The sequence below is a fragment of the Notamacropus eugenii genome, chromosome 3, assembly GCF_028372415.1.
Source record: "Notamacropus eugenii isolate mMacEug1 chromosome 3, mMacEug1.pri_v2, whole genome shotgun sequence".
NCBI lineage: Eukaryota > Metazoa > Chordata > Mammalia > Diprotodontia > Macropodidae > Notamacropus > Notamacropus eugenii.
The window spans coordinates 153670307-153678922 of NC_092874.1; positions in this window are offsets into that span (position 1 = coordinate 153670307).

The following is an 8616-nucleotide window of genomic DNA, read 5'->3' on the forward strand; positions in this document are numbered from 1 at the left end:
AGCTACAGAGGGGAAAATGCCTTGCTATAAACCCAGAATCTGGATCTGAGACTAGCTTACTACTTATTCAGAAACACTGAGTCTAGCATTCTTACAAGTATTTGCTGATAATAAATGTCAAGAACACATAATAATAGGGAGAAAAAGAGTTCTGGTTACAATAACAATAGGAATCGTCATATATTTGGGGATTATTCTACCTAGAACAAGACCTGTGTAAGGACAATTGCATAATATTTTTTTTCTTTACTTGATCTGTGATTTCTCTAACATAGCCAGCTCTTGGTTGAAATAATGGCCAATATAAAGGATAACCCAAGTAAATGGAAGGATATTCAATGTTCATGGTTGGGTTGGATTAATAAGTAAAGATGATACTCCCCAAATTAATTTGTATATTTAAAGTAAGACCAATCAAAATACTAAGTGACTTCTTTTTAGAATTAGGAAAAAATCATAAGGAAATGTACAAGGAGAAATGAGAATGCAAGAATTACCAATGGGCACACAGAAGGGAAAAGTTGATGGAGGTGGTTTTGTGCTCTCAGACATTAAATGTAACTGAATGGATAATATGCAGGATAAAAAGAAAATAATTCACAAAGAAAACGCACTGAAATTAAGAAGAGTTGGGAATGGTTTCCTTTAGAAGGAAGGATTTTGGTTGGGACTTAAAGGAAGCCAGAGAGCTCAGTAGTCAGGAGAAGGGTGGAGGTGGGGTATGAGGGGGGAAATGTACCAGGCATGGAAGATAGAGAAAATGTCCAGAGTAGAGAAATGGAATGTCTTGTTCATGGAAGGGCCAGGAGGCCAGTGTCACTGAATCAAAAGTGTATGTGTTAGGAATTAAAGTAGAACAAGACTGGAAGGACAGAAGGGACTAGTTATGAAAGGCTTTGAATGCCAAATAGAACAGCTTGTATTTGATCCTAGAGGCAATAGGAATCCACTAGAGTTTACTGAGTGGGGGATGGAGAAGAGTAGCTGTGACCTAAGTGTTAGGAAAACCACTTTAGTAACTAAATGGAGGATGGATTGGAGTGGGGAGAGACTTGAGGCAGGCAGACCAACCAACAGGTACTGCAATAATCCAAGTGTGAGGTGATAAAGGCCTACACTAATGAGAATGGTGACAGTATTAGAGAAGAAAAGAGGGCATTTTTGAGAGATGTTGCAGAGGTGAAATCAATAAGCTTTGGCAACAATTTGGATATAGTGGGGGGGGGGGAGGCGTAGGGGGGGGTGGCCAGGAAGGTGAGAGATAGTGAGTAGATAAAGATGAACATAAGTCTACCTGACTCCAAATCTAATGATTTATTGGTATGTGTAGAGTACTCCTTACTTTAAAACAAACTAAACTTTGTTAAGTTTTATATAGGCTTCTCCATATTTCACTTTATTTCTCCTGCTTACCATTATGGCGAAAGCTCCCATCAGTACCTTATTGTGAGTGCTGGATTTGAAGCTAGGCAAATCTGGGTTCAAATCCTACCTAGGACTGTTTCTAGTTCTAAGGCCCTAGATAATTCACTTAATCTCTCAAAACCTGTTTTCTCATCTGTAAAAGGGAAGGAATTGAGTTCGACGGTCTCTGAGGTCACTTCCAGATCTACATTTATGATTCTATGACCCTATGTTCCTATTTTCTAAAAGGCTACACCAGTGGGTCATAAACTTTGAGAGGTCCTAGAAAAATGGAATGAAATGCTTTGTATACAGACCCAGCAATGGGCTACTGAAGGCCACCTTAGCCAAGCTTGGAAAGGATTGTCATCAGTTTGGCTTCAGAGGGATGAATATTTTGGACCACAGTAATTCTCAGATTGTTTGTCAAGGGACTGCTATCTGCTTTGATGAAGGAAGTGTCTGTGCCAAAGAAATCACTGGATCCTTGAAGTAATGAAATATAGTGAAAGAGAATTTTCTTGCCCACATTGTACCAATACACCACTGTCTATGGAACCATTACTTTTAGAATCATTAAAGACAGTAATATGAGATTTTTGAGCTGGAAAGAATATCAGAAATCATGTCAACCAGTCCTTTCATTTTGAGGATGATAAGGTTGGACCCAGTAAACTGAAGCCATATTCCCTCTGTCATGCAACTAGTTTTTCAATAATATGATTCAAACCCAGATCCTTTGACCGCAAATCTAGGGCTCTTTGCCAATTTATTTCCCTTTCCAGACATTGCATATCATTTTCCTTCATGGACTCAATGGTCTAGCCAAAATGACTAACTTTCTATCCCTTATACATTAAATTCTATCTCTTATCTTGCCACCTGTGCAGGAGCTGACCACCATGCTTGGAATACATTCTTTCCTTAACTTAATCTCCCAGAATCTCTAGCTTCCTTCAAAGCTCAGCTCAAAGTGCTACATTCTCCAAGAAATCCATCATGAGACCCCTAACTGCTAGTGCCCTTCCCCACAGGAAACAACTTTGTGTATATTTTGTATTTACTTTTCTGTTGACATTCTGTTTACCCTCAAAAGAAAGTAAGTACTGAGAAGGTAAGGAGTGTTTCATAATTATCTTTCTAATCCCTAGAACCTTCTGCAGTGCCTGTCACTTAGAAGGTATTTTAATAAGTGGTTGTTGAATTATTGAATGATTGCCTCACTGAGGTATTTACAGTTTTTCAGTACTATGGACAGAACAGATGTAATCATCTTTAAACAAATAGGTCTTTTGATTATTAATTCCTTGTACAGTTAAATTCTTAATTAAAAAAATTTAACTTAAGTAAGTTAAGATAGATGATGAGCATTATTTACTGAAGGAAGAGGTGTTGTTTTTTTTTTAAAGCAAACAAGCAATTTTGCCCTTATTCAAAGACTGATTTCCCATTTGTGGATCATTTTTGGCACCTTTTGCATTATTTCCCTGCCCTTTCTTCCCTCTCCCCCATCTACCTCCTCCCCACTGGGCTATTTCATGCCTCATTAACACCTCCACTAGAGGGCAAGCTGAGGTAGGAAGAGGAGATAAAACACTAATACTCAATTTTACCACCTATTTTCATCTATTTTCTATTTCTAATAAAATTGTTCAAGGAGAAAGAAAAGTTCAAGAGTTGAGACTTTGGACTTAAATGAAGCTTTGGGGGAATGGTATGGGGATGCCATATTCATGGCAATTAATATTTTGCCATCAATTTCTGGGAAAAACTGAAAACAAATTTTATAGGAAACAGTAGCAGCCCAGCTGTGCTCTCCTTCTGCCTCTATCCTTTCCACTGCTGAAATTAAAAATACTATGAGGAAAGTACACAATAGCAAATATTACATGGGCTTTAAAATCTTAAGTGGAAAATGATTAAAAGAAACGGTTAATACTAATACAAGGTTTTGGATTCCTTTCCCACACATTCCTCCCCCTGTTCCGTTTTAGGGTTGTTTCTTTTTCTTTATCTTTTTCTATATTTGAACTACCGCTAGTTTCTTAGGGGAATTTCAGTCTAGAGAAGTTCCGAGAAGAAGACATGACAGCCCCAAAAGCGACATATTTGGGAGCGTGAAGACTTTGACACATCCCTTAAATTGCATTTATATTTAGGACTCAGTTCTGACTGCTACCTTAGAGAAGCGTTCAAATAATTTATCACTTCAATTGAAGGGTTTTTAACCTGAACTCCCCAGACCTAGATTCCAGGGGATCTATGTACTTGGATGGGCAAAAATTACATGTTGATTTTTTACTCATTTTTGGTTTTCTTTATAAATCTATGTGGTTTTTTTAGGCATTTAAAAACATGATTCTGAGGAGTCCATAGGTTTCACCAGATTCTCAAAGGGGTTCATAACATTTTAAAAAATTAAGAACTTCTACTTTATATGATCTTGAAATGCTCATATGAATATGATCCAAAGTCTGTTTATTACACAACTACCATCAGGAATGTCATTAACTTTTCTTTGCTAAATGAAGTCCAGGACCACATCACTCATCAACTAACTCAATGTTTCAGAAAACATTGTATCTATCTAATTGTTTCTCCTGACTCTAAGAATGAGCCAGGGTCTGTATAGCATGCCCTCACTTTGTAAATGAGGAAACTGAGAGTCAGATGGGAGTGGCTAGTCTGAGGGGCCCAGAGAGCCAGAACTGGAAGGGACAACCCCTGAAGTCATATACACTTGACACTTACTAGCTGTGTGACCTTGGGTAAGTCACTTAACTCAACTGCCTCATCCTGGATCATCTCCAGTCATCCTGATGAATATCTGGTCACTGGATTCAGATGACTGGAGGAGAAGTGAGACTGGTGACCTGCACAGCCCTTCCTCCCTCAAAACAAAGTCAAGTGCAAGTCGTGTCATTATTTCTCTGATGGCATGGTCTTCTTTGGCAATGAAGGACAAACATACATCTAATTTAGATGAAAAACAACAGCAATTATTCTTTTCTTTTGAAAATATAAGTTGAAATTCTTCCAGCGTCTTGGTCAAAAAGTACTGCAATGGTTGCTTCTTAGACCTTTGTAGCTCTTTTTCTCTATCATAAAATCACTTATAAAGGACCAAGGCCAATCAGGATGTGGTTCTTGACAACTTGCCCAAGTTCAGTGATATATCACCTCAAGACAACACAACAGCTTTTCTTCACACGCCCCTCATTACAAATTAGTCTCCATGACCTCAATATCAACTCTAATATCATTGTTTAAGGAGTGATTCTTATTGTTAATAGTTTCCAGTCTCTATTTTAAATAGTTATTAAATGAACTAAATGAAAATTCACACGCTGTGTCAATGGCCAGCTTCTTGAGTCTACTTAAATTCTCTTAAAGAAAAAGAGTAGAATTAAAACTAAAGACCAATTAAAATTTAGTACTGAAGTAATGTACCATATATGACTTTTTTTCCACTGACTGATTCAAGCATTGAAATATGTGAGATACTGCCATGACATGGTATTCTGAAACTTATACAGCATTCTGAGTTAAGAGAAAGGATGATTCCTGATTCTAGCTTGCATAAATCTGAATCAAATGTTAAACATTTGCTAACGGACCTGTGGAGATCAGTAATTATTTTTTTTAAAGTTATACTACTTTAGTGAGAAACCTTACAAGTTCATTATTAACTAGAGATTTTATGTATATACTGTTAATTTGGCTCATTTTTTTCTCATTTGAGAATAGTGAAGCTATTGCATGAAAAAAAATACTCGTTGGTGGTAATGAGAATACCTAGGAAATAGTTATGAGACTTCCTTGACTGCCGATATGAATTAAAGTGTGAAAAAAGTTTAGCATAAAAAATTTAGGCCTCTCAAAATAGTTTCCATTTCCATCATCGAAGAGGTAGGGCAGTATAATACATAGATTGACGTTGCTTTACTTTATTGAATATGTATGTCCCTGAAAGGTCCTAGACAAATTAAATTTAGGGAAATAAAACTTTAAAGTGGTGCAAAATGTTAGAAATCATCTAGTACTTTCATTTTACAGATAAGAAAAAATAGTAGTGATTTTCCAAAAATTATATTGTCATTTAAGGTAGCATTAGAATTAGATCTCCTAGTTGAGTTTTCTTTCCTTTAAATCACTATCTTCTCACTTGAAATGGATAAGGGGTGCTTGCAAAAATGCATTGTAATTTGATGTAAATTGGCCTTGCAGTCAGGAAGACATGAGTTGAAGTGTTATCTATGAAAAATACCAGCTGTAGTAACCTGGGCAAGAGTCTTTAAGACTCTTAAGAACAATTGTCCTGGCAGAAGGAGTTGCCTTACTGAGAATTCCTAAAACCAATAAAGACATAGATCTTAAACAAAAAAAGAGGTTGAGAGGAATCTTGTTATTTTTAAGGAATCCTGTTGTATACCATTTCCTAAAGGGAATAATCTATTTTTTATGTGAATCCCACTTTCTAAACCATTCCATTTACATGTTAGGTTGTCATATAGAAAAATCTGCTTAACTGGGATTTACCTAGGGAAGATTGTCAAGAATTAGCTAAAAATCTAAATTATAAAATATTTTAAAAGAAAATCACTGTTATATAGATGTGTATACATACATACACAAACATACACGAACTAAGTTAAACAAGTATCAATCTAGAAAAGTTCCTACTTTAATGAGATTAGAATGACATATGTCAAGACATCTGCTTATGGTCTTAGCCTGTGACAACAACTGATAACCTCTTTACCCTGGAAACTCATTCTATCTTTGGACTTTGGACATTGAAAACCCCCCCTAGCTTCTCCCTCTGATTGGCTAGTTCCTTCCAGAAGCTCCATTATAAGGAGGAAGTTCAGGTCAGCTACATTTTCATTCCTCTCCCAGCTGCACTCCCTGACTCTTTGGGACTTTCTCTACAATGACCACCCAGATGGTAGCTTCATCTTTTCCCCTTTTCTTCCTTCCAGCTTCCTTTTATGTCTAGTCTTCCCCATTAGACTACAAGTTTCTTGAGGTCAAGGACTGTCTTTCCGCTTGTACTTGTATTTCACTTCATTTAATACTGTGCTTGGTGTATAGTAGGTGTTTAATGATGGCATATTGACTTGACTTGGTGGTATACTTAATTCAATATATCAAGCATATAAGATTTTACTAGTGTCGGTACAGCCTTGCCATACAGACTAATCCCTTCTACACCCAGTAATAAGCTGCTAATGGCCAAAAAAGTTCATCACGTGGTGCTTAACATTGGTGATAAGCCTACTGCTCAAACAGCAGATACAGCCCATCACCGAGCCTGTACTCGGGAAGCCTCCTTAGAAATTTAATAGGAGCTTCTAGAATTTATACCCCACTGGACAAACCCATAGTCATTTCCCAGTGAGTGATTTGTGCGGGATATTAGGGGAAGAATAATGCAAATAGAGGAAGCAAGATGGATGGAGCACTGGGCCTGGAGTTGGGAGGATTTGAGTTCAAATTTGACCTCTGATCCTGACTAGCTGTGTGACCCTGGGCAAGTCACTTAATCCCAATTGCCTAAAAAAAAACCAAACGAATACTTCTTTTATTTGTTTATGTATTTTTTGTGTTTATAAAATAAATACATTTTCATAAAATATAAATAATATGTGAATATAATATATATTTATATATGATAAATAAAATATTTATAAAATAAATTAAAAAGAACACTTTATGTGTTTATTATAAAATGCTTTCCCCACAGCCACCCACATAGTTCAATGGGAAAGAGTCTCTAGGATTTGGTTTCCAGTTCCAGTTCTGCTACTTGTGTGACAAATCAGTTAGTGGTGCTGGGCTTCAGTATCCTCAAGTATAAAAAGGGGCCAGTGGGAGGGTGTGGAAGTAGACTATATGATCTTGGTTTCTTCTGGATTTAAATCTATAATCTTAAGAAGTAGGTAATACAAGTATTATGGGTCTCATTTTGCAAAGGAGTAAAATAAAGCTCAGAGAGATTAATTCACTTGTTTGATATTATAAAACTAGTAGGGGTCATAGCTGGAAAGGGAATCCAGGTACCCTGATTACAAGTTTAGAATTTCTACCATAGCGTATTGTTCATACTACAATACTATTGTTGGTTTTCTTTTCTTCATGATCCCATTTGGGATATTCTTAGCAAAAATATTGGGGTGGTTTGCCATTTCTTTCTCCAGCTCATTTTACAGATGAAGAAACTGAGGCAAACAGGGTTAAATGACTTGCCCAGGGTCACACAGCGAGGATTTGAACTCAGGAAGATGAGTCTTCCTGACTTCAGGACTACTATTTACTCTATCTACTGCACCACCTTGCCTGAATATAAAAGAATGTTTCTAAGGTAAATGAAAATAATTTAAGTTCTTAAAATAAATGAATATTTCCTTTCCAGTCTTCTTTGTACTATTTATTTAATCATTTCTTTTTTTTCAAAGATAGGCTAAAAATAAGTCTCAGCCCCAGCCCTAAGTTATCATGTTATGAATTTTTGAAATCTAAATTAAAATTAGTGTAATTAATTGGATAGGGGTCCTAACATGCCTTCTATCTCTAGTAAGTGATTCACAGTTCCATCCACATAGCCAATATAAGCATTTTATCAGTTTGAAAAGGAACAGGGTAGGGTCTTTGTCATTATTAGCAACCTCCTAAGTGGAAATTTGAAAATTCTGCTTCGGACCTTCAAATGGACATTCATAATTCTGAGTTTCATTTATTCGTGTGGTTGCCTACATATTTGTTGATAGTTAAAATTTATAAAGGGAAAAGAAAAATCCTGGGCTCTGAGATCCACTTTCCAAAACATTCTGAATCAAATTCAATTTTGTGAACCAACAACTATTCTTTGCCTATCACTGATGTGAGGAAGAACAGGTTTAAAGATGCCTTGTATACTCTGGGGAAATTCCACAATAAAGCATTATTTTTACAAAGCAAAAGTTACAATTAACCAAGTAACTGACCTAAGGTTTCTGTGAACACTCTTAATGATTAACTTGCTCAGTCCATTTGCAGAAATACAGGTTAGGAGTCAGATAGACTCAAGGTCTAGTCCTTCCTTTTTTACCAACTAGTGACATCATCTTTGCTAAATCACTTCACATCTCTGTGCCTCAGTTTCTCTATTTGTCAAATAAAGATGAAAATACCTATTCTGCCTTCTCCACAAGTTAAAGAAATAAAACTGAT